This window comes from Pan paniscus, chromosome 9 (assembly GCF_029289425.2).
Source record: "Pan paniscus chromosome 9, NHGRI_mPanPan1-v2.0_pri, whole genome shotgun sequence".
NCBI lineage: Eukaryota > Metazoa > Chordata > Mammalia > Primates > Hominidae > Pan > Pan paniscus.
Window position 1 is genome coordinate 130663772 of NC_073258.2, and position 22773 is coordinate 130686544.

Below are 22773 nucleotides of genomic sequence, written 5' to 3' on the forward strand. Positions count from 1 at the left end.
TGCAGTGAGCCGAGATCGCATTATTGCACTCTAGCCTAAGCAACAAAAGCTAAACTCCATCTCAAAAAAAGTATAATAAATAAATAAATATTCCCTTGATGGAAATTTTCTTTTTTATCCTCATAAAAAAATTATAAAATATGGCCAGGTGCAGTGGCTCACAGCTATAATTCCAACACTTTTGGAGGCCGAGGCTGGTGGATCACTTGAGCTTGGGAGTTCGAAACCAGACTGGACAAGATAACAAAACCCCGTCTCTACAAAAAATACAAAAATTTAGCTGGGTGTGGTGGCATGTGCCTGTGATCCCAGCTACTCCGGAGGCTGAGGTGGGAGGACTGCTTGAGCCTGGGAGGTCAAGGTTGCAGTGAGCTGTGATGGTACCACTGCGCTCTCCCTGAGCAACAAAGCAAGACCCTGTCTCAAAAAAATGTGTGTGTCTGTGTGTGTGCACGCACGTGTGTGTGTATACACAGACTGGAGTGCAGTGGTGCAATCTCAGCTCACTGCCACCACCGCCTCCCGGGCTCAAGCAATTCTCCTGCCTCAGCCTCCCGAGTAGCTGGGATTACAGGTGCCCACCACCTCGCCTAGCTAATTTTTTGTATTTTTAGTAGAGATGAGGTTTCGCCAATTTAATTATTTATGATGTAGAAAGATACATATACATTCACACACAAAGAAATGTCTTAGGGAAGAGTCACCAAAATGTTAACCATGGTTACCTTTGAAAAGTTAAATTTGAGTAACTTTACATCTTTATAACTTTTGATGGTTTCTGAATACTTTTCAATGGTATTCAAACTGTATTTTCTTAATAATCAAAAAGCTATTTTTAGCCAGGAGCAGTGGTTCACGCCTATAATCCCAGAACTTTGGGAGGCCAAGGTGGCAGGATCACTTGAGCTGAGGAGTTCAAGATCAGCCTGGGCAACACGGCAAGACCTCCCCCCAACCATCTCTACAAGAAATACAAAAATTAGCTGGGCATGGTGGTGCACACCTAGTGGTCCAAGCTACTCAGGAGGCTGGGGTGGGAGGATCACTTGTGCCTCACAGGCAGAAGTTGCAGTGAGCTGAGATGGCACCACTGCACTCCAGCCAGGGCAACAAGCAAGACCTTGTCTCAAAATAAAAGTCTTTAAAAAATTTTTTTTTTCTTTGAGACAGTGTCTCATTCTGTCGTCCAGGCTGGAGTGCAGTGGCATGATCTCAGCTCACTGCAACCTCCGCCCCCCAGGTTCAAGTGATTCTCCTGTGTCACCCTCCCGAATAGCTGGGATTACAGGTGCGCACCACCACGCCCAGCTAATTTTTTGTATTTTTAGTAGGGACAAGTTTTCGCCATGTTGGCCAGACTGGTCTCGAACTTCTGATCTCTGGTGATCCACCTGCCTCTGCCTCCCAAAGGGCTGGGATTACAAGCATGAGCCACCACGCCTGGTCTAAAAATCTTTTTTTTTCTCCTTTTTTTTTTTTTTTTTAGACAGAGTCTCGCTCTGTCACCCAGGCTGGAGTGCAGTGGCGCGATCTCAGCTCACTGCAAGCTCTGCCTCCCAGGTTCATGCCATTCTCCTGCCTCAGCCTCCCGAGTAGCTGGTACTACAGGCGCCCCCCACCGCGCCCAGCTAATTTTGTTTTTGTATTTTTAGTAGAGACAGGGTTTCACCGTGTTAGCCAGGATGCTCTCGATCTCCTGACCTTGTGATCTGCTGGTCTCGGCCTCCCAAAGTGCTGGGATTACAGGCGTGAGCCACCGCGCCCGGCCTAAAAATCTATTTTTATTTTGACAAAATATTACACTGTAATGGTTCACTCCTAGTGAGGTAATTTTTCCAGAGTTAGCTTAGTGTATACAGGAGAGGAGAAGGCTTAGGATGGAATAGACTAACTGAAAGGAGTGAAACTGAAGAGACCTTCGTTCCCACTTCCTAAGTATGGCACTAGACTAAACTATAAGAACACACTCCTCAAGGTAGCCTAGAGGAAAGCAACATGAATCAGATTCCGAAGCTATTGAATCAGATTCCGAAGTCCGCCATTATGTTCCCTCCTGTGACCACTGTCCTCTCACCGACTCTCTGCCATACCCACACCGGAGGGAACCCGACATGAATGCTGCTGGGTCTCCCTTTAAGTTCAGGACCACTGATCTCAAAGCAGCACTCAACACTGGCTCCCACACCCATTCTGCCTTGGAATGAACTCTGGATTCTTGTCTCCAAAAAGGACTACTCCTTTCCCTCCTCTTTCCCCCTAGGCTTCCCCTCCACCATCCTGACTCCAGCTGATGCCTCACGCTTCCCTGGGAAAAGAGAGCCCCTCAGGTAGGTATTCCCTCAGCTCCCACATCAGCACCCTGTCCTCACCGCACTCGCTCAGCGGAGGTGGCCTTCCCACTGGGTGGCTGGCACCAGGCCTTCTGGGACCCTCCAGGCCTTCTCTGCGCACCAGCTAGCATGTGCTAGAATCTATCTTTATTAGAATAAAAAACTGTGCACTTTTCTAGACTTATATTTCAACAAAATCTTTAAACAAAACCTTCCCTTGAGCCCGCGTTCCTGCTCACCTACCCGCCATCTGTCTGCTCTTCCCCACATGCACTGAGACTCTGCAGCACACACTGAAACTCTGCAGCGCGGCCTGCAGTCCAGCCCCACGGCCTCACTGTCCCCTCCCTGCCTCGGCCTCGGCCCACCCTACTCGGGCTTCTATCCCCACCACTCCCTGAGACGGCACATTCTAGAGTGTCTACTGCAAAATCCAGCGCTCCCCCACAGCTCTCATCCTCCCTGACCTCACAAGGCACTCACACCCTCTGCAAGTCTCTTCCCTTCATTCCTGATACTACGCCTTCCTGATTTTTCTCCCATCTCCCTGGCAACACCTCTGCAACCTCTTCTGGTGGCTTGACCTCCACAGGTCGCGCTGCTGGGCTCTCTTGGGTCCTCTTTCTTGTTTTTGGCTTCAAACTCTCCTTCCGCTCACCCAGCCTTTAGGGTGGCAACAGCCATCTCCTCTGCGAGGATGCTTTCTCCGCCACTGTCCACCACCTACCTCCTTCTCATTATCCAGATCTCAGGGTCAATGCTACCTCCTCAGTAGGCTTTTTTGATCATCCTTTCTCATGGGATTCTGCTGTAATACTCTGCAAGGCATTTACCATCAGTTAGGCGAGTTCAGTATGTGTGCACTACCTGTCCTCCTGCTGGAAGGCCGCTGCAGGAGCATCACCTCACTGGAGCTGATGAGGGAGTGTCCCCAGCACCTGCAACCATGACCGGCCCAGGAGGCCATCTGGAATGAATACAGTGCAGTCTTCTGCTTAGGAGCTAATTTGTTACTTTCCAAAACCCTCTTAGGATGAACTCTCATAAACAAAAAACAGTATTGCCATTAAAAATAATGGTATTTAACTGTTCCACAGCTAAGAAAGTGTGTGTGTGTGTGTGTGTGTGTACATACATATATATAGATATGTATATATATCTCAATGTTTATAACTGAATTTTAATGAGCTGAAAAGAACAAACAACACTATGGGGGGAAAATGCAATTGATAGATGACATGATCTCGTACAATACAACTGTCAAGGGACATGGAACTCAGCTGCTCCCAAGCCACACAAAATCAAAACCAGTCTTTGTGAATGCAGAGAACGCACTGTAAGTCAAATATGGTATTGGGCAGGGCACAGTGGCTCATGCCTGTAACCCCAGCACTTTGGGAGGCCGAAGTGGGAGGACTGCTTGAGCTCAGGCGTTTGAGACCAGCCTGGTCAATAGGGCAAAACCCTGTCTCTACAAAAAGTTAGCCAGGTGTGGTGGCAAGCATCTGTAGTTCCAGCTACTCAGGAGGCTGAGGTAGGAGGATCACTTGAGCCTGGGAGGCAGTTTGCAGTGAACCGAGATTGTGCCACTGCACTCCAGCCTGGGTGACAGAGACAAACCCTGTCCAAAAAAAAAATATATATATATATATATGTATATATAGTAATAAAAGAAATTCTTTAATAAGTCCAATTCTTATAACCAAGGTATAGATCTTGAGGTTCATATGTAGTCTCTGAATATTTTCATATTCATGAGCTGTGGCCCTCCCACACCAATGCTGCAAGATTAGTCCCAGTGCTTCCGTTCTTAGTGTACACAGAGGTGTTGGGCTCGTGGTGGATTAACAGCAGGCTCATGGCGGTGTGGCAGAGTCTGGGGTGTGTGGTTCTGCGACCAGAATGTAGATCTCCTCCTCGCCCTGTGCCTCCAACCTGTATTAGTTAATGGAGGGGCAGAGGCTTAGGATGGCAACAAGAATGGTTGGAAATCACACATAGTGCTCCCTTGTGCAGCAGGCTGTGGCAAGTCCTTATGGCTTAGGATGGCAACAAGAATGGTTGGAAATCACACATAGTGCTCCCTTGAGTAGCAGGCTGTGGCAAGTCCTTATGTCATAGCTGGGGCCTTAACATGACCTTCTAGCAGCCTGCTACTGACCAGACTTGCTCCTCCCCACCTCTAGCGCTGTTGTGTGAATTTCGTTTGCTTTGGGTTTTTTTTCGAGACAGGATCTCACTCTGTCGCCCAGGCTGGAGTGCAGTGACACAATCTTGGCTCACTTTCAACCTCTGCCTCCCAGGTTCAAGCAATTGAACCTCAGAAACACGAGTAGCTGGGACCACAGGCGTGCAGCACCATGGCTGGCTAATTTTTTTGTATTTTTAGTAGAAACGGGATTTTGCCATGTTGGCCAGGCTGGTCTCGAACTCCTGGGCTCAAGTGATCCACCTGCCTAGGTCTCCCAAAGTGCGTGAGCCACTGCACCAAGCCTGCTGCATGACTTTGCGTGGAGGGCAACAGATCTCTGGGGTCGGGGGCCTCAGTTGAGGATTGAGACTCCTCAACTGCCAGCTCCAGCTCCATGACCCAGGTGAGGGAAGTTACTTTTCAAGGCATCAAGACTTCATCTATAACATGGTTACAGCAGGACCAATAGTTCCAATTCCCTAAGGTAGAACTATGAAATAAATGAAGTACACTGTGCAAATGAAAACCCACACCTGGCCCATAGGAACACTCAACAGTGCTCATTGTTGTGGTTTTTGTATTTATTAATATATACTTATTAATTCTCCCTATCAATTCATGTTCATTCCCAGGGTTAAAAGGAATGAGAATAGCCAAATGAAAATAAGCACCTCAAGTTCTTGTCTGCTATTGTGTAGTCAAAATATACCTGAAATTCAAATCACACAGATTATAAACTCTCCACTAATAGGGAAGGTTTGTCCAGCTAAGAAAAATTACAGCATATTGTAGCTTCAGAATAATACTTTTATTGGCCTCAATTTCAGCAAAATATTGATCTATATCCTTTATTGTTTGGAGAGCTTCAAACAATAAAGGCAACAGCTTTCATGCCATGTCAACAAACCACACAAAACTGCCTTTATTAATGATACTCTGGTTTCTATTATGCTTATTTTTGTAGTGCATTTTCATCTTTTCAATTTCATTCAAAATTCTGATATGGCAACAGATAATAACCACTGTGGGTAAGGATGAGGAGAAACTGGAACCCTCATACACTACTGGTGAGAATGTAAAACACTGCTGCCAATATGGAAAACAGCCCGGCAATTCCACAGAAGACTAAACATAGACACACCAAATGACTCAGCAATTCCTCATCAAGGTGTAATAAACCCAAGAGAAATAAAAGCATATGTCCCTAAAAGACTTGTACATGAATGCTCACAGTGGCATTATTCATAATAGCTAAAAAATGGAAACGATCCAAATACTCATCAACTGATAAATGAAGAAAATATGGTATATCCATATAATGGAATATTATTTGACCATAAAAAGGAATGAAGACGCCGGGTGCGGTGGCTCACGCCTGTAATCCCAGCCCTTTGGGAGGCCGAGGCAGGCGGATCACGAGGTCAGGAGATCAAGACCATCCTGGCTAACACGGTGAAACCTCGTCTCTACCAAAAAACACAAAAAATTAACTGGGTGTGGTGGCGGGTGCCTGTAGTTCCAGCTACTCGGGAGACTGAGGCAGGAGAATGGCCTGAACCCAGGAGGTGGAGCTTGCAGTGAGCTGAGATAGCGCCACTGCAGTCTGGCCTGGGCGAAAGAGTGAAACTCCGTCAAAAAAAAAAGGAATGAAGAACTGGTACATGCTACATACAACATGGATGAACCCTGAAAACATTATGCTAAGTGAAAGAAGCTAGTCACAAAGAAATACACATTGAACGATTCCATTTATGTAAAATATTATATGAAATATTAATTTGCAGAATAAGCAAATTAATAGACACAAAAAATAAACAGTGGTTGCCTAGGGCTTAGGAGGAGATAGAAAAATTAGTGGTGACAGCTAAATGGTTCAGGAATTCTTTTGGAGGTTATAAAAATGTTCTAAAATTGATTGTGGTGACAGTGACAGCTGCACAACTCTTTGAATGTATTAAAGCCATTGAATTGTACACTTTATTTTTAAATTTTTATCTATTTATTTATTTGAGACCGGGTTATGAGACTGGCAATTTTTATATTGTGGGTAGAGACGGGGTTTCGCCATGTTGCCCAGGCTGGTCTCGAACTCCTGGGCTCAAGCGATTCACCTGCCTCGGCCTCCCAAAGTGCTGGGATTACAGCCATAAATCACCGCACTTGGCTGAACCATATACATCTTAAATAAGTGAATTGTATGGTATGTAAATTTTATTTCAGTAAAGCTGTTCTTAGAAAAAAAAAAAAAAGAGGAGATGTTAAGTCAATGCAAACTTTTTTTTTTGAGACGGAATCTCGCTCTGTTGCCTGGGCTGGAGTGCAGTGGCGCAATCTTGGCTCACTGCAAGCTCTGCCTCCCAGGTTCACGCCATTCTCCTGCCTCAGCCTCCCGAGTAGCTGGAACTACAGGCGCCCGCCACCACACCCAGCTAATTTTTTGTATTAGCAGAGACGGGGTTTCACTGTGTTAGCCAGGATGGCCTCGATCTCCTGACCTCGTGATCCGCCCGCCTTGGACTCCCAAAGTGCTGGGATTACAGGCGTGAGCCAGCGCGCCCGGCCAAGTCAATGCAAACTTTCTAGAAATATCCAGAGGCAAGAGAAACTGAGGGCATGCTTAGGGACCAGTAACTATGAGAGAGACAAGCCTCAAACAGTAGTAAGGATGGGGCTATAAAAGACCACAGGGAAAGTAGAAGAATTTAAACTTTATTCAATTGGTCTACAGTTCCCACACTTCATGAACTGGTTGCACCAGAGTAACATAGAAAGCTAGGTGAAAGACAAATTCCAGGCCAGCACAGTGGCTCACTCTGTAATCCCAGCACTTTAGGAGGCTGAGGGGGGATGATGGCTTTAAGCCCAGGAGTTCGAGGTTGCAGTGAGCGGTGATCATGCCACTGCACTCTAACCTGGCCAACAGCAAGATCCTGCCTCTGGGAGGGAAAAAAAAAAGTCATTGAGCATGCTTGTTTCTCAGCTATGAATAATGAATTTAGAAAGCTTCAAGCACACATCCTCCAGCTCCCTTCTGAACAGCAGTATTCAGTCACAAGACAGCTGGTGGGGGATACAGATACAATGTAAAACCCTGTTTCACCCATACACCCAACACTATTTAGCCCCCATATCTCAAGCTCTTTTATTGAATTAGCCAGTGCAGTAATTAAGTAGGAGACTTTCAGGTGGGTCTTATGTGGCCTGAAAAGCTTTCCTTCCAGATGGTTCTGGGTGATACCTATGACTCAACAAATCACAAACCCAAGTTGTTAGGATAAACTCCTGGTTAATGTATAGAGGCACAATCTTAAGTAGTAAGCTGTTTCCTCAATAAACCCATGTGCTTTAAAATGTTTTAACTAGGGAAAACTTTTTAACTTATTAAAATTGCTTAGAGGAAAATCATTCTAGAGCATAATTTTCATAATTTAACACTACAATATGTAATATAAAACAGTGTAACTACTCGTTCACTCTACGACTCCTGAAACATACAGTCTTTAGTTCAAATAGACTGAACCATGCCTCAGACACAAGATTAAGAAGAAAACTCAGGCCGGGCATGGTGGCTCATGCCTGTAATCCCAGCACCTTGAAAGGCTAAGCAGGTGGATCACCTGACATCAGGAGTTCGAGACCAGCCTCAGCAATATGGCGAAACCCCATCTCTATTAAAAATTCCAAAAACTGGCCAGGCATGGGGCGTGGTGGCTCACACCTGTAATCCCAGTACTTTGGGAGGCCGAGGCAGGTGGATCACAAGGTCAGGAGATCAAGACCATCCTGGCTAACATGGTGAAACTCCGTCTCTACTAAAAATACAAAAAATTAGCCAGGCATGGGTGGCGGGTGCCTGTAGTCCCAGCTACTCGGGAGGCTGAGGCAGGAGAACGGCATGAACCCAGGAGGCGGAGCTTGCAGTGAGCTGAGATCGAGCCACTGCACTCCAGCCTGGGAGACAGAGTGAGACTCCGCCACAAAAAAAACAAAAAAAATTCCAAAAATTAGCCGGGCGTGGTGGCGCATACCTGTAATCCCAGCTATTCAGGAGGGTGAGGCATAAGAATCACTTGAACCTGGGAGGTAGAAGTTGCAGTGAGCAGAGATGGTACCACTGCACTCCAGCCTGGGTGACAAAGTGAGACTCTGTCTCCAAAGAAAAAAAAAAAAAAAAGCAAATTGATACCATACTGGTTTGAAGTAATTCCCTTTATATCCAATTATCCAATTCACACTCCCTATAAACACGTTAATGTGGTCCTCACCTGTTTTTATTATCATTATTTTGTAGAGACGGAGGTCTAGCTATGTTGCCTAGGCTGGTCTCTAACTCCCGGCCTCAAAGTGATCCTCCAACTTCGGCCCCCCAAAGTGCTGGGATTTATAGGCATGAGCCACTATGCCCGGGTCCTCACTTTTTCCTCACTTTTTTTTTCATTTTCAATTTCTCATACCTTTAAATATGAAACACAGATGGTAGAAAAATAAGTATTTTATTAAAGACAGTGAGCTCAGATAGACAACATACTGACATTTTATTGCCTTCATAAAAACTCTGTCTCACTGGCATATAATGAAGACCTACAAGCTACCAAATTTCAACCTCCTCCATCTTAATAAAACCACCACCGTAGCACTATGTTCACTGGTCTAGGATTCAAAGGTACCTTCCATTAGCTGAGGCATTTCTTGAAGTGGAAAAAGAATTTGAAGGCAAGCAAATCACAGGCTCACTGCTAACATAAAGTGGGATAATGTCTGTTACAATGTAGCTCAATAGTATAGAGTATAATGCAAATGTTAATAATTTTTTAAATTGTGAGGTCCATAGGCTGTTTTAGATCATGAAAGTGTCTCATCCAGAAAAGACTTATTCTCAAAAGATATTTTAATACATTTTCATTATTAAACAATTGTTTTGGGAATCGATCACTCTTAACTGCAGGCTTGGGTTCTCTCTTAACTGATGTATTTCACCAGAAAATATGTAAAGTTCAACTTCAAATTGACAAAATTTTAAAACTATGTGATTAGCAGCTGGGCGCAGTGGCTCACACCTGTAATCCCAGCACTTTGGGAGGCCCAGGTGGGCAGATCACCTGAGGTCAGGAGTTCCAGACCAGCCTGGCCAACATGGTGAAACCCTGTCTCTACTAAAAATACAAAAATTAGCTGGACATGATGGCGGGCACCTGTAGTCCTAGCACTTTGGGAGTCCGAGAGGGGTGGATCACCTGAGGTCAGGAGTTCGAGACCATCCTGGCCAACATGGTGAAACCCCATCTCTGCTAAAAATACAAAAATTAGCTGGGCGTGGTGGCACGCGCCTGCAATCCCAGCTACTCGGGAGGCTGAGGCAGGAGAATAGCTTGAACCTGGGAGGAGGAGGTTGCAGTGATCCGGTATCGCACCACTGCACTCCAGCCTGGTGACAAAGCGAGACTCCATCTCAAAAAAAAAAAAAAAAAAGTAACCGGCCTGGTGGCGGGTGCCTGTAATCGCAGCTACTCGGGGAGCTGAGACAGGAGTATCAGAGAATCGCTTGAACCCAGGAGGCAGAGGTTGCGGCGAGCCAAAATCACACCACTGCACTCCAGCCTGGGTGACAGAGTAAGACTCTGTCTCAAAAAAAATAAAAATACAAAAATAAAAACTATGTGATTAGCATTTTCTTCCACAGGAGACACAAAATAGAAGCATTCTTGTTTAGAAATCTTAGCCATAACTATTCTTTGTAAACGCTTAACCAGACCATTTCACTCAGGTGTACCTACAACATGTTAGCTTCATTTGCAAATTCCCTGAAGGAATTAAAGACCACAAAAATAGAATCCTTTAACAGATGCAGCTCTTTATTTTAAAAATCAGTATAATCATAGTCCACCTGATTCGAAATGCATTCTGTGGAAATTCAATGTTACTTAAGTAAACAGCTAGTGGAACAGTAATAATTATAGCTACAGGCATTTATGGAGCACTTATCCTGTGCCAGGCACTGTCAGATGTCCTTTAAATACCCGATCTCAATTAACCCTCACCACAACCAAGAATGATTAATTCTCCAAGGTCACAGTGCTGATAAGTGGAATTTAAGCCCAGATTCCTTTTACTACAAAGCTTGAAGCTCTTTCCCCTCTTTGCCACAACAGCTTTCATCCTAGGCAAAGTGGCCAGGACCCGAGCATGGTTTCCACCTGCTGTTGTAGCCGTGCTCTCCCACCAGATGACGCAATCACCAGGTTAGACTTGATCTCGAGGGAACCAGAGGAGGTTGTAATTCACTACACCCACAAACAGATTTAACTGAGCAAATTACTCAACAGCCAGAGTTGAAGTAACTACAAAGCTGTGATGAAGGGCTCCCGTTGTAAAAATTCAAATAATTTTTTAAAACACAAGAATACTTATTAAATGCCTATTCTGTTTCCAGCATTATTTTAGGAATTGAAGAAGACATTGGATGGACTATATAAACATTCAGCACAGAAGGAAAATATAAATAACATTTATTCACCATTGTTCTAGAAACAAAGCTACCTGTGTGTTCAGAACACAACACAGCAGTCCTGAAATAGTAATTGAATCAGTATTATGAAAATAAACTACTCCAAATACTTTTTCTAGTTCTCTCAGGCACATGCATTTCTCTAATATTGGAACTGCTGGGCATTAGAGTATGCATGTTTTGGACTTTCTTGATAATACTGTTTTCCAAGGTAGTCATATGAATTTATATCTGTACCAGCCATCTATGAAAGTCCCTACTGTTCAACGTCCAACTTTAATTTAGGTATACAGTGTTCTGGCACTGTGGCTGAAATTTGCATTTCCTTCATTAACATGGTTGAACACCTTTTCATGTTTATTAGACATTTGGATTTCTCCTTTTCTGAAGTGGCTGTTCAAGACTTTTGCCCATTATTCTATTAGTGGCTGTAGCATCTTGTTTAAGAAATGTTTCTCTATACTGAGGTCATGAGTATCTTCCTATATTAATTCTAAAAGTGTTACTGTTTTGCCTGCCTTTCTGCCATGCCTCCAGGTCATAAATCAAGTGTCTGGCTATGCATGATACTGTTTCTGGACTCCATATGGTGTTCTATTGGTCCATCATTATTAGCCTACCCAGTGCCAATATTACACTATCTTTTTTTTTGAGATGGAATCTTGTTGTGTCGCCCAGGCTGGAGTGCAGTGGTGCGATCTCGGATCACTGCAAGCTCTGCCTCCTGGGTTCACACCATTCTCCTGCCTCAGCCTCCCGAGTAGCTGGAACTACAGGCACCCGCCACCACACCTGGCTAATTTTTTGTATTTTTAGTAGAGACAGGGTTTCACCATGTTAGCCAGGATGGTCTTGATCTCCTGACCTCGTGATCCACCCGCCTCGGCCTCCCAAAGTGCTGGGATTACAGGCGTGAGCCACCGTGCCTGGCCCAACACTATCTTAATTATTATAACTCTTCTTGATCTCTAGTAGAGGTTTTCCTAACTTTTCTTTTTCAAACTGTTTTGCCTTTTCTTGGGCCTTGGCAAATGTTTTAGAATCAGCTTGTCTAATTTTTTTAAATGTGGGATTACATTAGATCTATAAATCAGTTTCCAGAAAATTGACACATTTACAATATTGAATCTTCCACTCCTTGAGCCACTGTGCTCTTCATTTATTTAGGTTTTATTTAAAGCCACTCAATAAAGTTTTAGAATTTTCTATATCTGTTATAGTTTATAACCATTTAAAACCATGAATCTGAAAAAATATATTTTGTAAATGATGTATAAGTTTTTGGTGAGATACCTAGAGCTTGGGATAAGTATATATAAGTATGAAAATAAACTGGGGCTGGGTGCAGTGGCTTATACCTGTAATCCCAGCACTTTGTGAGGCCGAGTCGGGTGGTCAGGAGTTCGAGACCAGCCTGGTCTTGAGACCTGAGGTCAGGAGTTCGAGACCAGCCTGGCCAACATGACAAAACTCCATCTCTACTAAAAAAAAGTACAAAAATTAGCCAGGCATGGTGGTGGGTGCCTGTAATCCCAGCTACTCAGGAGGCTGGGGCAGGGAGAATTGCTTGAACCCAGAAGGCAGAGGTTGCAGTGAGCCGAGATCGCACCACTGCACTCCAGCCTAGGTGACACAGCGCAACTCCGCCTCAAAAAAAAAAAAAAAGAAACGAAACTGATGGTGGTGGTTTGCACCTGTAACCCCAGCTACTCGGTTGGCTGAGACAGGAGGATGGCTTGAACCCAGGAGTTAGAGACCAGCCTTGGCAACACAGTGAGACACTGTCTCTTAAAAAATTAAAAAATATTAAAAAGTTAACATAAAATTTCTTTTTTTCTTTTTCTTTTTTTTGAGACAGAGCCTTGCTCTGACGCCCAGGCTGGAGTACAGTGGCACAATCTCGGCTCACTGCAATCTCCGCCTCCTGGGTTCATGCCACTCTCCTGCCTCATTCTCCCGAGTAGCTGGGACTACAGGCGCCCACCACCAGGCCCAGCTAATTTTTTTTGTATTTTTAGTAGAGACAGGGCTTCACCGCGTTAGCCAGGATTGTCTTGATCTCCTGACCTCGTGATCCGCCTGCCTCGGCCTCCCAAAGTGCTGGGATTACAGGCGTGAGCCACCACGCCCGGCCAACATAAACTTTCTTAAAATGTATAAATGAAACAAAGTTCATCAAAGTCCAATTACTATGACATAATTTCATTTTAATTCCAGAATTACTGTTTTGTAGTAATGTAATATCTCACACTTCCACAGTACTAAAGTACTTGAGAGAACTTGCATGTCACATAAAGTGGTGTCCAAATATTACCATTCATGGGTCCTTATATTTATCCAGTGATAAAGTACTTACACAGTCCAGAATAATTTTCAATTCATCAACTTCAAGAGAAAAAGAATGAAGGAGAAGATGAATACATGATGGAAGAGACTGAAACCTTATTAATATACATCCCCTGCCTGGGGCTGAGGATACAGACCCTTTTCTCCCATGCGCTCTGACCCCTCTCCCATACTTGCATAATTCCCTGACCCTCTACCTACTTTCTCTCCTTTGCAAAATTGGACACGGTTCTGTCAATATTCTGTGTTGAGGACTAAACGTAAACAAGTGTCTCGGAGAGGACAGTTAAAAAGTCAAACAAAGAGCAATAATTAGTTAAAGGAATGATAGCTAGTCCCTACTAGAAGAACATTCTATTAAGACTGCCTGTAATCATGGTTTGTGGAAAGACTGAAAATAACCCCCAATAAATTGGCCTCAAAATCTTCAAGCAATTCTAAGAAAATGGTAGAATTTGCACACAAAAATAAGAATCTTGAAAAAAAAAAAAAAAGGCGGGGGAGAGGGGCAGGGGCCGTAGCGCATGCCTTTAACTCCAGCACTTTGGGAGGCCGAGGCAGGCCAATCACCTGAGGTCAGGAGTTCAAGATCAGCCTGGCCAACACGATGAAACCCCGTCTGTACTAAAAATACAAAAATTAGCCGGGTGTGTTGGCGGGCTCCTGTAATCCCAGCTACTTGGGAGGCTGAGGCAGGAGAATCACTTGAACCCAGGAGGCGGAGGTTGCCGTGAGCTGAGATCATGCCACTGCACTCCAGCCTGGGCAACAGAGCGGGACTGTGTCTCAAAAACAAAAGAAAAGAAAAGAAAAAGAAAAAAAAGGGAGGAAAACTTTACAAACAACTTCAAGTATTTTAATTCACTCACTTATCCCTCAAAACATTTTAGAATCCAGTAAGTAAAAGGCACTCATTTATACTGCATTCTACGTGAGGGGGCTAAAAATCACCTGTAGCTTCCAGAAATTTAGAATCTGTTTGGGAAGCAAGAAATAAGCACAAATAATTGGAGTACAATACAACGTAAGCACTGAATGTTACTGTTATAAAGCAGTACAAAATCCTGCAGGACCTTCAGAGACAAAAAGGATTACTCTCAAATGAGATGGTCTTGACACTTCAACCAGGGTGGTGTGGGTTCAGCTTGCTCTGGTGCAGGGGATGGCGAGCCACAGCCCGCAGGCGGCAGACACCTGTTTTTGTGCAGCCTGTGAGCTAAGAATGGTTGTGCGAGCCACAGCCCGCAGGCGGCAGACACCTGTTTTTGTGTAGCCTGTGAGCTAAGAATGGTTGTTACATTTTAAAATATTTGAAAAGACTCAAAAGAAGAATATTTCCTGACACAGGAAAGTTATATTAATTGAAATTCCAAGGTCCAAAATAGTTTGTTGGAACACAGCCACGCTCTCACACTCCACGGCAGAGGGGAACCGTTTTGACAGAGACCATATGGCCCACAAAGCCAACAACATTTACTACCTGGTCCTTTAAAAAGTTTTCCAGCCACTGCTCAAGAAGGATGGATAGGATTCTGGCGGGCAGAACTAGGAGAGGAGGGGAAGGAGAGCAGAGAGGAAGAAAGATTCCACTTGGGAAACGAAGGTGTGACAGCACAGAGAGAAAATCCCGAATATTTAAGGAACAGTGGGAAGACCAGTTTGAGTGAAGTGGCGGTTCCAAAAGAGATGAACAATTTTTGAACCATTTACAACTGTGTGCTTTGTTATTGAGCCATTTATACAATTGTGGTGAGTGATTAAACAGGCATCCTCACTTGGAATCTATGAGGTTGATTACTGTTATTATCCCCAGTAATAATTAAGAAACGAGTTGAAAGATTTGATAAGAAAACCAAGGCTTACAGAACTAACTTGCCCAAGATCACAACCAGCAAGCTGAGCACAGCAGTGAACCTCTTTGTCCCTGAGGCAACGCTGTGAATACTACACCATATCAAACCTCCACACAGGGCAGTAAAAGGAAAGGCATCAATAAAGGCAGCTTAGGGCAAAACTGTCAACGGTTGCAAACGTGGAAGTAAAAAAAATATGGATTTTACGTGTAGGTTATGTTTCTCCAACTGTGTTTAAAAGGACAGTTCTCCCGACTGGGTGCAGTGGCTCACACCTGTAATCCCAGCACTTTGGGAGGCAGAGATGGGTGGATCGCTTGAGCCACAGGAGTTCCAGACCAGCCTGGGCAACGTGGCAAGACTCTGTCTCTACAAAAAATACAAAAATTAGCCAGGCATGGTGGTACACACCTGTACTGCCAGCTACTTGGGAGGCCGAGGTGGGAGGATCACTTGAGCCTGGGAGGTCAAGGCTGCAGTGAGCTATCATGGTGCCACCGCATTCCTGCATGGGTGACAGAATGAGGGCCTTTCTCAAAAAAACAGAAAAGAAAAAAAAAAAGACAGTTCTTTCACGAGCTGGTCCAAACGGTTCCTTCCACCTTTAGAATCAAAGTATTGTGGTCTTTTTCTAAATCACAGGAGAAAAAAATGTAAGTTCAATGTTCTCAATTTCAGGTTTCTCTTAAACATTTGAAAAATGGTAAATTCTAAAAATCAATGTATTAAGTAACAGACCAAGTTTGGGAAAATTTAGCTGATTATGCTTAGCTCAACTTTTTTTAATGGATTATGTGCTTACCTATGTCATTTTATTATTTTAAGTTCAAATGATCCACTGAATACATTAATTCAGTAACAGTTAACTCAATTATCTGGAAGTGGTTTTGAGATTAAGATATTCTTCAAAATAATAATCATGCTTTTGTGAGAGCTATCATAAGCACTAAAAAAACAGACATCTACATATTAGCAGTATCTTTTCATTCAAATTATAGAAACCAAAAAATATTACATCTTAATGCCACCTGGGAACACCCTACCCCTAGCTGACTAAGGCTGCATTGTTCAAAGAAATATGCAAGCCACATACATAATTTAAAATGTTCTAGTATACATAGTTTAAAAGTAGAAACAGGTGAAATTAATTATAATAGTATATTGCATTTTACCCAGTCTATTCAACATATTGTCATTTCAACATTTAATAAATATTTTATAAATTGAAAGATATTTTTTTTTCTACTAAATCTCAAAATCTGAGTGTATGTATTTCACACTTCACAGCACTAGCCACATTTCAAGTGCTCAAAACCACAGGTGGCTACTGGACAGGACAGCACAGGTCTAAGGGATCTGATTTCTAGAAATCACAGCAGGAAAGAAGCTGTGGAGTACAACTTTACCATCAGTGAAAGTGAAGGACATGGGTTAAAAAAAAAGGGAGGAGGAGGAGCATTTGACTCCAATATTCTCCTGTTTGCAATAAATGAGAGTTTAACTAAAAAATGAATAGCAAACTACAGACTATGTTAGCAGACAGTAACCTTTTAGCAATCTATATAAGGTTCTAAAACTATTGTGCACTATTGATTTTATAATTGTTTTCACCACATTTTAACTAGTCTTGCTGTAACTATACTTAGGGTTACCCATACCTTCCCTCTTTCCACTCCACTTCCTCACCCGCTCCCCATTCCCTAAACTATTTCAAGTTGCAGAAGAAGAATCTACCTTCAGGTGCTTTCTACAACACAAATTTAAAATCTACACAAGGATGGTCAATGGAAAGGCACAGAATAATTTTGGAAGGTGGACAGACATGTCCAGAGTGCTCCACACAAGTCTTGAAATGGTGTAATAACTTTTTTTTTTTTTTTTTTTTGGAGACAGGGTCTCACTCTGCTTGCCCAGGCTGGAGTGCAGTGGCGTGATCTCGGCTCACTGCAGCCGCGACTTCCGGGGCTCAGGTGATTCTCCCACCTCATCCTCCTGAGTAGCTGAGATTACAGCTGTGGGGCACCACACCTGGCTAACTTTTTTGTTTTTAGTAGAGGCAGAGTTTTGCTATGTTGGCCAGACTGTTCTCGAACTCCTGGACTCAAGCAATCTGCCTGCCTTGGCCTCCCAGAGTACTGGGATTACAGGTGTGAGCCACCACACCCGGCTGTGTTATAACATTAAGAATAAAAAAGAAAAGAGGCCAGATATTCCTAAGCAGCGATTCAACTAAACCACGTGAACAGTTTAATGCTAGAACAGCGAAGAGATAAGTGTCACCAATGAGGGCCAAAATAAGTCACGAAAAGTTCCCCTCTCACCCTCCTGCCTCTACCTATCCCCCAGGAGAATTTGAGTGGGATCATTCTCCAAAGATTTGGTTGTAGCAAACATTTCTTTTTGGCTCTTTCTAGACACCAGATCGAATTCTCCTTCATTAATCTATTAAAGTACCTATAATAAGTTAAAATGGTAGACAATAAATTCTGCTTGTGAAAAACAAATTGCTGGACTGGGTGTGGCTACACTATCTGGGGTGGGATGTGATGGGAGATGACTATGTATTTTAGTGGCAATAGGTCAAAGTACATCAGTGTTCAAGTTTAAAACAAACTGAACAACTCAAACACTGCAACAACAGGATGTTTAACAGTTTCTTTTTACCAGATATAATTACGCGGTTACCAGGTGTTTACCAGTGCTTAAAATGAAAAATTGAGGAAACCAAAATTATAGCTCAGTAGTTCTCAGCCCTTTGATGAATTATGTTTGTTATCCAGAAGCCTGTCCCTATCAATTAGATTACGCTTTTAAAAAGTTACAAGAAATCAAAATATTATAATTCTTTTAGTTCGGCGGACTTCATGATGCCCCCTTCAAATAATGGAAGTAATGAAAGTGCCCAATCATCAGCAAAGTCTTTAGACACCTATTTACGTTTTGTTTTAAAAACTAGATATTAAACCAAGATTATGTCGTTTGTACAAATATTTTATACACACACAAAACCAACTTGAAATACACCAAAGTATCAGCAAAGATTATCTCTGGGTAATTATGGGTTTTGTTTTTTTTCACTCGCTTCTAAATTTTTTTTTGAGACGGAGTTTCGCTCTTGTTGCCCAGGCTGGAGTGCAATGGCCCGATCTCAGCTCACTGCAAACTCTGCCTCCCGGGTTCAAGTGATTCTCCTGCCTCAGCCTCCCGAGTAGTTGGGATTACAGGCGCCTGCCATCATGTCCGTCCAATTTTTGTATTTTTAGTAGAGACAGGCTTTCACCATGTTGGCCAGGCTAGTCTCGAACTCCTGACCTCAGGTGATCTGCCCGCCTCGCCTCCCAAAGTGCTGGGATTACAGGCATGAGCCACAGCGCCCGGCTTAAATTTTATGTTTTCTCCAATGATCACGCATTATTCTTAAAACTAGAAGGAAAAACAAAACAGGCAAGCAGAAACTTAGGTAGTGCCAATCAATTTGGGATTATATTGAGTTGTGCTATCCTTTATACCTCCATAACCTCTAAGTAAAAACCATTCAGAGCCCTTGAAGACAGGAACCTTGCTTTTTCTAAAATATATACTCAATTACATTGACATACAATATATGATTAATATGTGGTGGCGCATGCTACAAAATATTAGAAAAACTAAAAATGAATTCTTTGAAAAAGCAAAACAATTTTGCTTTGCAAAACGAGGAACAGCATAGCAGAGTGGGAGCTTACGGGGTAGAAGGCACAAGACATTTGTCTTGATCCAAAACAAACAAAAATGTAATCCTTTCACTAAACGTCCCTGTTCACTTTAAAATGGTTCATTCTGTGTCAACTTCAACTCAATTTATTGTAAAAGTAAACCTAAAGGCCGAGCGCGGGGGCTCACGCCTGCAATCCCAGCACTTAGGGATGCTGCGGCGGTAGGACTGCTTGAGCTCAGCAGTTCGTAACCATCCTGGGCAAAATGATGAAACCCCGTTTCTACAAAAAGTAGAAAAATTAGCCAGGCGTGGTGGTGCACGCCTGTAGTCCCAGCTACTAGGGAGGCTGAAGCAGGAGGATCCCTTGAGCCCAGGAGGTCGAGTCGGCAGTGAGCCAAGATCGCGCCACTGCACTCTAGCCTGGGCAACCAGAGACCCTGTCTCCTAATTAAACCTAGCAAAGTTCCTTTCTAAATACCCCATACTGAATAAACACTGTTTAAACGCTGCTTTGCCCCCAACCAATCCTAATTAAAAAAAAAAAAAAATCTTGTTTTCTCTATTCTAGAACAACAAATAAGTACTGCTCATCAAAGTGGAAGCTATTGTGATGCTGGAATGGTAGGAAGATACAAAAAAAATACAATGTAATAATACACCTTCTTGCCTTACAGCGATGGAGGAGTGATAGAAACAAAGAGAACAGGTCAGAAAAAGAGGCCACAAAACAGTCATGAGTGATTCTGCTGTTTTTAATAAAGGTTAAGTACTGCTGAGTTTAGAGAATTTGGGGTGACGAGACAGGCAAGGTTTCAACAGGCAAAGCAGCAGAATTAGGGCACAGGGCAGAGCTGGGTGGGTCTCATCACACATCTAATCCTCGATGACAGCACAAAGCCACCTCTCCTTGTGCTTAAGTGTACACGCACATTGATTGAAAATGCACTAAAATCCAACTCATCCACCAAGCAAGGCTAAAGGCGCGCACACAAATTCAACAGCGCTGCGTTCGCGTGGCTGGAGGGCAGACGGTGAATATCCCATTTTACTTAGTAGAGTATCAACACCTAGCTGCAGGGTTAAACCTGCTTAACAAAAGCTGGCGAGGGGCTGGAGAGGTGCACACCATCAGCCCTCTCCCGAGCGCCGACCGGCCTCGCCCTGCCTCTGCGCTGCACCCTGGGTGCAGGCGGACTGGGGCAGGGCCGCGACCCCGGCCTCGGCCTCCGCCTCCGCCCGGCCAGCCCCGACGCGGTGCCACGGGACAGATCCGCAGGAGCCACCCCACACCCCTGCGGGCGGGCCCCCCGCCCCGGTCCCGGACGCTAGCTTGGAAAGGCAGGCCGGGGGCCCAGCCGTCGATGGCAGGTGGGCGGCGCGGCCTCCGCAGACAAAGCTGGGCGCCCCATCGAACAGGACCCTCCGCCCCACGCGCCCGCAACCGGCCAGCCCCGGAGCCCTGCCCGCACTGCCACCCCCAGCCCGGCGCCCGGCCCCCGGTGCTCGGCTCTCGGCCGGCGGAGACCTGCCCGCCGCGCCCGGAGCGCCCGCGCAACCGCCGCCGCCGGAGCGCGCAGGCCGCCCAACCGCCGTCCCGGCCCAACCAACGCGGGCAGGGGAGGAGAGGTGCGCGCGGCCGGCGGAGCGTGCGAGCCACTCGGGGGTCGCAGGGGGAGGCTGCGCGCGGCGAAGGCAGGGGCGAGGAGACGCCGAGGCCGGCGCTGAACGCGGCGCCAGGAGGGCCTGCTGGAGGGGGCCTTGCCCTTTTCCCCTTGGAAGGTGCAGATGGTTTGACCCCCCACCCCGAGTGAGGTGCCTCGTCCCAGCCCCGGCTGGACTGTACCATCGGGCGGTGCCGCCGGGATTTCTCCCCCCCACCACCACCATCAATTCCCCCCCCACCCGGGTCCGCGGTCGGTTGGCCCCGGCCGGGCTCTGAGACGCGGAAAGAGCTGGGCGCCATTTTGGGTGGGACTAAGCAAAGACGAAACACCCTCCCAGTCTATGGTGTAGTCTGGACCCTGGCTTATCTGGTTCCCTTAATCCTTTAGGTACTTACACGACGTTGGGTGAGGGGAGCTGGAAGATCAGCGGGTCCCCGATCCTCTCTCCCTAGGGGTGATAGAAATCAACCCCCCCCGCCACCTCCAGGTGGTTCTTCCCGCCGCAGAGTGGGAGCAGCATAAAAGGCGGGGTCTTATTAGCATAATCTGCCTGGCAACCTGATCTCGACGTTATATGATTGGTTAAACTCTGTAAGCCCCATGCCGTGCCTAGAGACGAGAAACGCTGGGGCGAACTGACAGGCCCAGATTTAGGAGTCATGACGAAGATCCTGAGACACTTATTCAGTCTGCAGAGAAGCCAAAAGGAGATTCACACAATGGCCCAATGACTGAAGGCCTCTTTATTTCGTGCTCTGCTGTTCGTGTAAAACCCAATCGCAGAGCGGGTCTCAGGCGGCGCTCGCCTGCGTTTCTACTCTCAGCCAATCAGAAAACCCGACTCTTCGCATTGGGGTCAAGCCCCCGCTGCGGCCCGCGTGCTGACGGGGAGGAAGCTTCCAGCTGTGCCTGGGTCTCTCGTGCGCCGAGGGCAGCCTGCGCCCGTGCTAAGCCCGCCTCCCGCGCGCCCGAGGGCCCGGGGTCCCGGAAGACGCGCGGGGGTGAGGCGGCCCTCGCGTCCGCCCGCCCCGCCACAGATTGCCTCCGAAGTGGCCTGGCCGTGGAGCGCCGGCGAAAACCGAACTCCCGCCGGGCTCCCGCCCTCAGGACCCCCAGGGAGCGTCCAGGCGCCGCCTATCACCCTGACCCACCGCACCTTGAGAGCGCTTTCACTGCGCCTCTTTTTTCTCCTCTACCAATCTGGAAAGGAAGTGTCATTTCAAACATTGAGAAACATTATTCAACACTGGTTACCCAATGACTCAGCTCACTCCTTAACCGCAGGCTTCCACATCCTGCTGTCCCTTAAAATTGCCTTCACAAAGGGCAGCCAAGAGCCCAGCTTTGGAGAGATAGCCAGCTCCAACTACCCACTGGCAGGCAATACGCAGGGCAGCTAGATGGCAGAGAGACCTTGGACCTTCGGACCTTCAGGGAGCGGTTTTCCCTTCGGTGATATCTACCTTGCTATGTTCGTGATATCTATCTTGCTATGTTATTTTAAAGATTAAGTGAGCTCTTACTTTACCGAGTAAAGTGCTTTGCTTAGCACACTGTCTGGAACTTAAATGAGAAGTACTGACAATATAACCTACAAAAATCCTAAACTATTGCCTAACTGAGAAAAAGAGGGAGACAGGACAGCTAAGCAAAAGACGAGAATCAAAAACACCCACAGCGGGAAAAACTGTAAAATTAACTCAATAGTATTCTCTTTACTGTTTTTTGTTTTGTTTTTTGATACGGAGTCTCGCTCTGTCGCCCAGGCTGGAGTGCAGTGGTGAGATCTGGGCTCACTGCAACCTCTGCCTCCCGGGTTCAAGCGATTCTCCTGCCTCAGCCTCCCTAGTAGCTGAGATTACAGGCATGCACCACCACGCCCGGCTAATTTTTGTATTTTCAGTAGAGATGGGGTTTCCCCATGTTGGCCAGGCTGGTCTCAAACTCTAACGTCAAGTGATTCTCCCGCCTTGGCCTTCCAAATTGCTGGGATTACAGATGTGAGCCACTGCGTCTAGTCTACCATTTTGTTTCTTTAAATAGCTGGAAACAACGTGGAAAGAAAAGAGAGCTTTTTTTTTTTTTTTTAAACTTCGTGACAGGGTGCGGTGGCTCACGCCTGTAATCCCAGAATTTTGGGAGGCCGAGGCGGGTGGATCGCTTGAGCACAGGCGTTCGAGACCAGCC

The 22773-nt window shown here is 45.5% G+C and overlaps 1 protein-coding gene and 1 pseudogene across 4 annotated transcripts in view; one reads left to right on the top strand and one right to left on the bottom strand.

Annotated features, from left to right (window-relative positions):
* PRDM10 (PR/SET domain 10) overlaps positions 1-21795 on the bottom strand; it is a 104263-nt gene extending 82468 nt beyond the window's left edge. For all 4 annotated transcript variants that reach the window (XM_034934064.3, XM_034934063.3, XM_008973289.6 and 1 more), the window contains exon 1: positions 20982-21795. The gene's annotated coding sequence lies outside the window, so the exon portion shown is untranslated. The remainder of the gene's footprint in view (positions 1-20981) is intronic.
* LOC103786287 (putative uncharacterized protein encoded by LINC00167) lies at positions 21314-21732 on the top strand (annotated as a pseudogene).
* Positions 21796-22773: the final 978 nt, after the last annotated feature.